Source organism: Rattus rattus, chromosome 13 (genome assembly GCF_011064425.1).
Source record: "Rattus rattus isolate New Zealand chromosome 13, Rrattus_CSIRO_v1, whole genome shotgun sequence".
NCBI lineage: Eukaryota > Metazoa > Chordata > Mammalia > Rodentia > Muridae > Rattus > Rattus rattus.
In genome coordinates, this window is record NC_046166.1 from 15,194,030 (window position 1) to 15,203,789 (window position 9,760).

Below are 9,760 nucleotides of genomic sequence, written 5' to 3' on the forward strand. Positions count from 1 at the left end.
TGAAAATGAGTAAATGGAGACTGAAAAGCAGCAAAATCTATAGTCTGAAAACCGAGTACCCAGAAGAACCCATTATATAGATCCAGCCTGAGCTCGAAGGTTGAAAGCCAAGAAAAGATGATGGTATTAGTTCCAGTCAAGACTAATGCAGAAGCAGGAGTGGCCTTGTCACATAGCTTAAACACAGTCTGGAAAATACAGAACATTTTCATACTCATTCTTTTTTTCCTTCAGGTCTTTAGAGAGATGACATCCAACTACATTAAGAATGGAGGTCTTCTTTACTTAATTTTAAAATATTCATCTCAGAAATACATTCACAGACACACCTAGAGATGCTTGGACAGATATCTGGGTATTGGGGCCAATCAAAATGATACATCAAGCTTTTCCGCCCACTCCCTCCCCTCCCCGAGTGCCTCTCCGGCTGCACCTTGCTCGCTTGCGCTGTCAGGCTAGCGCCACTGTCCCCAGCCGTCACGATGATCATCTACCAGGACCTCATCAGCCATGACGAGCTGTTCTCTGACATCTACAAGATCCGGGAGACTGAGGATGGTCTGTGCCTGGCGGTGGAAGGCAAGCTGGTCAGTAGAACAGAGCGTGCCATCGATGATTCTCTCATTGGTGGAAATGCTTCCGCTGAGGTCCAGAGGGCGAAGGTACTGAAAGCACAGTAGTCACCGGTGTTGACATTGTCCTGAACCATCACTTACAAGAAACCAGCTTCACAAAGAGGCCTACAGAAAGTACATCAAAGACTACATGAAATCACTCAAGGACAAACTTGAAGAACAGAAACCAGAAAGGATAAAGCCTTTTATGACTGGAGCTGCAGAGGAAATTAAGCACATCCTTGCTAATTTCAATAACTACCAGTTTTTTATTGGTGAAAACATGAATCCTGATGGCATGCTTGCTCTCCTGGACTACCGTGAAGATGGTGTGACTCCATTCATGATTTTCTTTAAGGATTGATAAGAGATGGAAAAATGTTAACAAATTGAATCTATCGCCGGTCACCATACTTGGCTGCTGCTTACCATCCATACAACACCAGCACTTAGGACAAATGAGACTGATATCACCTTGAGCTTTTATTCTGACCATGATTTATTTGGAGTGGAGGCATTGTTTTTTTGTTTTTTGTTTTTTGTTTTTTGTTTTTTTAAGAAAAAAAACATGTCATGTGGGTTGTCTAAAAATAAAGTGCACTTAAATTAAAAAAATACATCAAATTAACTACTATAAAAACTATGACAACCCTCAGTTGTAGAGGTCCTGGAGTCACTGCTTTCTGTAACTCTGCATGAAATGTAGCCCTTCCGAATTGAGAAGAGTTGTAATAGCAAAACATCATGTTTCAAAGAATTAGAATCTGACTTAAAAAGACAAAATACCTCATCATGATGGTCACTTATGAGTGGCAATGCAATGAAAATAAGAAATATTTAGATATCTGGCAAAGCATTATTTATTTTTCTCAAGGCTTCGGTAAGCACTGAACTAATTATCTGGGAAGAGACAACACAGTGGTTTGGCAGCCCTAGGTCTGTTTGGGAGTCATCTCCAGAGGAAATGAGCTGTGGTCGACTGAATGCCGAGGCTCTGTCTTCAGTGTGAGTGGGCCCTGTTCAATCACCTAGAGACCCAGATGGAATGAAAAAGTGGGAAAGAATGAAATTTTGCTCTTCATATTTTGCAGTCTGAATGCAGTCTTGGATGTTCCAAGGTTTGCATTTGATCTTGGAAATCACACCAGCAAACCCCCAGCCCTGCCTCCAGCTCACCCACTTTAGTTTTCGTCTGAGGTTTAACACCAACACCTTCTTTGGTTCTAAGGGCTTTAAAACTGGATCACATCATACTACTATCTCTTCCCTAAGGAACTCTTAAATCTAAGTCTTTTAGACTTTGACTGAGCTACACTACTAGCTGCCCAGGCTCTGAAACCTTCAATCTTGAAGTAAACCATGCTATCAACCTCTATAACTTTTCAACTTGGCTTCAATGATGCCCTTCATTTACAAATGTCCCATTATGGCTTTTCTTAGGCTCTATCAGGAAGCGAACCAGTTCAATCTCAATCAATCTTTCCATCTCTCTCATCACCCCTCTAGAATACCCTGGTAAAATCAATATTTGGAATATTTAGATTAACTACATAATAATATATTAATATATTGATTTAAATAAAACATATTAAAATTACGTTTACCTGTCTCCTTTTGATTTTTCTTATGTGGCTAACCAGGAGTTTCAAATCAATGATGAGGCTCATATTTGGCTTCCCTGTAGAAATAAAGAAACCAATTATGAAAGGTGAGAATGGCATCCAAAGTCCAGATAAAATGGTTAAATTTCATGAGAGTTTTAATTTTAATAAATCAAATGAGCTAATTGGAGAATGAAGAACTAGCAAATTATATATATATATACATATATACATATATATATATACATATATACATATTGTCATTCACCTCTGCTTCATAGATTAGATCTATGTCTGCCCTAGCTAGAATAACCTGTTCTCTGGTTCATGATTGTGCTGGCTATGTTCCTGGCGTCTGTCAGTGATGAGCATTTGGCTATGGAGAAAAAGTTATGATGGCCTACTTTCTACATCCTCACTTTGTTGACCCAAATAAATTCCAGTCGGGAGGAACAAAAACTGTGTCTGAAATAACCCTGTTTATCTATAATCAAATATTTTAAAGTTTATGGTGGAGGTGTTTTTCTTTGGGGGCAGGAGTCTTTTTATGGGTTTGTTTTCAAGATAGTGTCTTCTGGGTAGCCTTTGCTGCTCTGGAAATTGCTTTGTAGACCAGGCTGGCATTGAACTCACAAAGATCCTCTCGCCTCTGCCTCAAGTGACTAAAGGCATCTGATACCACGATCTAGTATGTTTGTGTTTTTAACTAGATAAAATACAAAGGTTGCGGGATTTGGGCCAGAGGCCACACTTCCCATATTACTGAACAAATAATTAGGCTTCCTTTCTTTTGTTTACTTTTTCTAGGCACTGAGAGGTAACAGAATTAATTCCCCATACTGATAAAACTTCAAATCCATTTGTAAATATGGGCTTGATTCTTAAATGGCCCTTGAGAGGTGAAATATAATTAAAAGCTCTTCTGATTTCAGTTAAGCAAAAGTCTCCAATAGGGGCTCAGATCGAGGTGCGACTTTGCAGATGTTAAGGTCTTACAGGCACCTCTAAGTATCTACCCAGGCTCTCACTGGCTAAGCCGCAAGCCTGATGCAAGGTGCTGGCGGAAACTGCAGGGAAAGACAGGTCAGGGACTGAGAAGCAACAGCACACTGAAGAAAGGAAGGAACAGAGGCCACAGTAAAGCTTTCTTGCTCATTCAGCTGCCACATCATGGAGACACTGAAGGCCTTCATGAGCTGGCTTATAGGAGTTCTGATACATGGCGATTCACATAGATTTTGATTAAGTCAGTCCTCAATAAGTCATTACTGCTTTTCTTGCCACAACACCATGAAAGAGTCTTTTCCTGGCCTCTTCAGTGACACCAATTCAGATGGCCATTCCCTGATAGACCTCAATCGCTTCTCCTGCCACTTTCCTGAGGTTCCTTGGGAAAAAACCATTTATGATGCAGTTCTGAATCCATCATCAATCATGGACCAGTCCTTCCCTGTTCTTGAGATTCTGTTTCTTTGCTTCCAGGCCCACTAGCCTACAACCAATGTCCTGCTTTCCAAACTAGGCCTTGGGCAACTGTGAAAGTCTATTAGGAAGAAATAAAGGAAATCAACAAGGTACCTGTAGGGTGAGTCCCAGGAGGAGATGAAAGATGGTCGTGAGATCCAAGGGAGCTACCAGGGAGGCCGAGGAGAGAGATGGCCCATTGCAAAGAAGTCAAGCTGAGAAGATGCTATGTACATAATATGATGGTTTGAATGAGAAATGCCCCCATAAGCTCATGTTTAAATACTTAGTACCCAGTTAGTGGCACTATTTGAGGAGGTTGTGAAACTTTTTTTTTTTATTAACTTGAGTATTTCTTATATACATTTGAGTGTTATTCCCTTTCCGGTTTCGGCAAACATCCCCTCCCCCCCCTTCCTTATGGGTGTTCCCTCCCAACCCTCCCCCTTGCTTCCCTCTCCCCAACAGTCTAGTTCACTGGGGGTTCAGTCTTAGCAGGACCCAGGGCTTCCCCTTCCACTGGTGCTCTTACTAGGCTATTCATTGCTACCTATGAGGTCAGAGTCCAGGGTCAGTCCATGTATAGTCTTTGGGTAGTGGCTTAGTCCCTGGAAGCTCTGTTTGGTTGGCATTGCTGTACATATGGGGTCTCGAGCTCCTTCAAGCTCTTCCAGTTCTTTCTCTGATTCCTTCAACGGGGGTCCTGTTCTCAGTTCAGTGGTTTCCTGCTGGCGACGCCTCTGTATTTGCTGTATTCTGGCTGTGTCTCTCAGGAGCGATATGCATTCACTTTTTGATCATCCGTCTTGAGTTTCATTTGTTCTAGGCATCTAGGGTAATTCAAGCATTTGGGCTAATAGCCAATTATCAATGAGTACATACCATGTATGTCTTTCTGTGATTGGGTTAGCTCACTCAGGATGATAGTTTCCAGTTCCAACCATTTGCCTACTTAATTTCACAAAGTCATTGTTTTTGATAGCTGAGTAATATTCCATTGTGTAGATGTACCACATTTTCTGTATCCATTCCTCTGTTGAAGGGCATCTGGGTTCTTTCCAGCTTCTGGCTATTATAAATAAGGCTACGATGAACATAGTGGAGCACGTGTCTTTTTTATATGTTGGGGCATCTTTTGGGTATATGCCCAGGAGAGGTATAGCTGGATCCTCAGGCAGTTCAATGTCCAATTTTCTGAGGAACCTCCAGACTGATTTCCAGAATGGTTGTACCAGTCTGCAATCCCACCAACAATGGAGGAGTGTTCCCCTTTCTCCACATCCTCGCCAGCATTTGCTGTCACCTGAGTTTTTGATCTTAGCCATTCTCACTGGTGTGAGGTGAAATCTCAGGGTTGTTTTGATTTGCATTTCCTTTGACTAACGATGTTGAACATTTCTTTAGGTGTTTCTCGGCCATTCGGTATTCCTCAGCTGTGAATTCTTTGTTTAGCTCTGAACCCCATTTTTTAATAGGGTTATTTGTCTCCCTGCGGTCTAACTTCTTGAGTTCTTTGTATATTTTGGATATAAGCCCTCTATCTGTTGTAGGATTGGTAAAGATCTTTTCCCAATCTGTTGGTTGTCGTTTTGTCCTAACCACAGTGTCCTTTGCCTTACAGAAGCTTTGCAGTTTTATGAGATCCCATTTGTCAATTCTTGATCTTAAAGCATAAGCCATTGGTGTTTTGTTCAGGAAATTTTTTCCAGTGCCCATGTGTTCCAAATGCTTCCCTAGTTTTTCTTCTATTAGTTTGAGTGTATCTGGTTTGATGTGGAGGTCCTTGATCCACTTGGACTTAAGCTTTGTACAGGGTGATAAGCATGGATCGATCTGCATTCTTCTACATGTTGACCTCCAGTTGAACCAGCACCATTTGCTGAAAATGCTATCTTTTTTCCATTGGATGGTTTTGGCTCCTTTGTCAAAAATCAAGTGCCCATAGGTGTGTGGGTTCATTTCTGGGTCTTCAATTCTGTTCCATTGGTCTATCTGTCTGTCTCTGTACCAATACCATGCAGTTTTTATCACTATTGCTCTGTAATACTACTTAAGTTCTGGGATAGTGATTCCCCCTGAAGTCCTTTTTTATTGTTGAGGATAGTTTTAGCTATCCTGGGTTTTTTGTTATTCCAGATGAATTTGCAAATTGTTCTGTCTAACTCTTTGAAGAATTGGATTGGTATTTTGATGGGGATTGCATTGAATCTGTAGATCGCTTTTTTGGTAGAATGGCCATTTTTTATATATTAATCCTGCCAATCCATGAGCATGGGAGATCTTTCCATCTTCTGAGATCTTCTTCAATTTCTTTCTTCAGTGTCTTGAAGTTCTTATTGTACAGATCTTTCCCTTGCTTGGTTAAAGTCACACCGAGGTACTTTATATTATTTGGGTCTATTATGAAGGGTGTCATTTCCCTAATTTCTTTCTCGGCCTGTTTCTCTTTTGTGTAGAGGAAGGCTACTGATTTATTTGAGTTAATTTTATACCCAGCCACTTTGCTGAAGTTGTCTATCAGCTTTAGTAGTTCTCTGGTGGAACTTTTGGGATCACTTAAATATACTATCATATCATCTGCAAATAGTGATATTTTGACTTCTTCTTTTCCTATCTGTATCCCCTTGACCTCCTTTTGTTGTCTGATTGCTCTGGCTAGAACTTCAAGAACTATATTGAATAAGTAGGGAGAGAGTGGGCAGCCTTGTCTAGTCCCTGATTTTAGTGGGATTGCTTCAAGTTTCTCTCCATTTAGTTTAATGTTAGCAACTGGTTCGCTGTATATGGCTTTTACTATGTTTAGGTATGGGCCTTGAATTCCTATTCTTTCCAGGACTTTTATCATGAAGGGGTGTTGAATTTTGTCAAATGCTTTCTCAGCATCTAATGAAATGATCATGTGGTTTTGCTCTTTCAGTTTGTTTATATAATGGATCACGTTGATGGTTTTCCGTATATTAAACCATCCCTGCATGCCTGGGATGAAGCCTACTTGATCATGGTGGATGATTGTTTTGATGTGCTCTTGGATTCGGTTTGCCAGAATTTTATTGAGTATTTTTGCGTCGATATTCATAAGTGAAATTGGTCTGAAGTTCTCTTTCTTTGTTGGGTCTTTGTGTGGTTTAGGTATAAGAGTAATTGTGGCTTCATAGAAGGAATTCGGTAGTGCTCCATCTGTTTCAATTTTGTGGAATAGTTTGGATAATATTGGTACGAGGTCTTCTATGAAGGTCTGATAGAATTCTGCACTAAACCCGTCTGGACCTGGGCTCTTTTTGGTTGGGAGACCTTTAATGACTTCTTCTATTTCCTTAGGAGTTATGGGGTTGTTTAACTGGTTTATCTGTTCCTGATTTAACTTCGGTACCTGGTATCTGTCTAGGAAATTGTCCATTTCCTGTAGATTTTCAAGTTTTGTTGAATATAGGCTTTTATAGTAAGATCTGATGATTTTTTGAATTTCCTCTGAATCTGTAGTTATGTCTCCTTTTTTCATTTCTGATTTTGTTAATTTGGACACACTCTCTGTGTCCTCTCGTTAGTCTGGCTAAGGGTTTATCTATCTTGTTGATTTTCTCAAAGAACCAACTTTTTGGTTCTGTTGATTCTTTCTATGGTCCTTTTGTTTCTACTTGGTTGATTTGGCTCTGAGTTTGATTATTTCCTGCCTTCTACTCCTCCTGGGTGTATTTGCTTCTTTTTGTTCTAGAGCTTTTTAGGTGTGCTGTCAAGCTGCTGACATATGCTCTTTCCTGTTTCTTTCTGCAGGCACTCAGCGCTATGAGTTTTCCTCTTAGCACAGCTTTCATTGTGTCCCATAAGTTTGGGTATGTTGTACCTTCATTTTCATTAAATTCTAAAAAGTTTTTAATTTCTTTCTTTATTTCTTCCTTGACCAGGTTATCATTGAGTAGAGCATTGATCAACTTCCACGTATATGTGGGCATTCTTCCCTTATTGTTATTGAAGACCAGTTTTAGGCCGTGGTGGTCTGATAGCACGCATGGGATTATTTCTATCTTTCTGTACCTGTTGAGGCCCGTTTTTTGACCAATTATATGGTCAATTTTGGAGAAAGTGCCATGAGGAGCTGAGAAGAAGGTATATCCTTTTACTTTAGGATAGAATGTTCTATAAATATCCGTTAAGTCCATTTGGCTCATGACTTCTCTTAGTCTGTCTACGTCTCTGTTTAATTTCTGTTTCCATGATCTGTCCATTGATGAGAGTGGGGTGTTGAAAACTCCTACTATTATTGTGTGAGGTGCAATGTGTGTTTTGAGCTTTAGTATGGTTTCTTTTACGTATGTAGGTGCCCTTGTATTTGGGGCATAGATATTTAGGATTGAGAGTTCATCTTGGTGGATTTTTCCTTTGATGAATATGAAGTGTCCTTCCTTATCTTTTTTGATGACTTTTAGTTGAAAATTGATTTTATCTGATATTAGAATGGCTACTCCAGCTTGCTTCTTCTGACCATTTGCTTGGAAAGTTGTTTTCCAGCCTTTCACTCTGAGGTAGTGTCTGTCTTTGTCTCTGAGGTGTGTTTCCTGTAGGCAGCAGAATGCAGGGTTCTCGTTGCGTATCCAGTTTGTTAATCTATGTCTTTTTATTGGAGAGTTGAGGCCATTGATGTTGAGAGATATTAAGGAATAGTAATTATTGCTTCCGGTTGTATTCATATTTGGATGTGAGGTTATGTTTGTGTGCTTTTCTTCTCTTTTTTTTTGTTGCCAAGACGATTAGTTTCTTGCTTCTTCTAGGTATAGCTTGCCTCCTTATGTTGGGCTTTACCATTTATTATCCTTTTGTAGTGCTGGATTTGTAGAAAGATATTGTGTAAATTTGGTTTTGTCATGGAATATCTTGGTTTCTGTTGACTGAGAGTTTTGCAGGATACAGTAACCTGGGCTGGCATTTGTGTTCTCTTAGGGTCTGTATGACATCAGTCCAGGATCTTCTGGCCTTCATAGTTTCTGGCGAAAAGTCTGGTGTGATTCTGATAGGTCTGCCTTTATATGTTACTTGGCCTTTTTCCCTTACTGCTTTTAATATTCTTTCTTTATTTTGTGCGTTTGGTGTTTTGGCTATTATGTGACGGGAGGTGTTTCTTTTCTGGTCTAATCTATTTGGAGTTCTGTAGGCTTCTTGTATGCCTATGGGTATCTCTTTTTTTAGGTTAGGGAAGTTTTCTTCTATGATTTTGTTGAAGATATTTACTGGTCCTTTGAGCTGGGAGTCTTCACTCTCTTCTATACCTATTATCCTTAGGTTTGATCTTCTCATTGAGTCCTGGATTTCCTGTATGTTTTGGACCAGTAGCTTTTTCCGCTTTACATTATCTTTGACAGTTGAGTCAATGATTTCTATGGAATCTTCTGCTCCTGAGATTCTCTCTTCCATCTCTTGTATTCTGTTGGTGAAGCTTGTATCTACAGCTCCTTGTCTCTTCTTTTGGTTTTCTATATCCAGGGTTGTTTCCATGTGTTCTTTCTTGATTGCTTCTATTTCCATTTTTAATTCCTTCAACTGTTTGATTGTGTTTTCCTGAATTCTTTTCAGGGATTTTTGTGTCTCCTCCCTATGGGCTTCTACTTGTTTATTTATGTTTTCCTGGAATTCTTTCAGGGATTTTTGTGTCTCCTCTCTGTGGGCTTCTACTTGTTTATTTATGTTTTCCTGGAATTCTTTCAGGCATTTTTGCGATTCCTCTCTGTAGGCTTCTACTTGTTCTCTAAGGGAGTTCTTCACGTCTTTCTTGAAGTCCTCCAGCATCATGGTCAAATATGATTTTGAATCTAGATCTTGCTTTTCTGGTGTGTTTGGATATTCCATGTTTGTTTTGATGGGAGAATTGGGCTCCGATGGTGCCAGGTAGTCTTGGTTTCTGTTGCTTGGGTTCCTGCGCTTGCCTCTCGCCATCAGATTATCTCTAGTGTTACTTTGTTCTGCTATTTCTGACAGTGGCTAAACTGTCCTATAAGCCTGTGTGTCAGGAGTGCTGTAGACCTGTTTTCCTGTTTTCTTTCTGCCAGTTATCGGGACAGAGTGTTCTGCTTTCGGGCGTGTAGTTTTTCC

The 9,760-nt window shown here is 40.0% G+C and overlaps 1 pseudogene; it reads left to right on the forward strand.

Annotated features, from left to right (window-relative positions):
* The first annotated feature begins 450 nt into the window (after window positions 1–450).
* Window positions 451–981, forward strand: LOC116914575 (annotated as a pseudogene).
* Window positions 982–9,760: the final 8,779 nt, after the last annotated feature.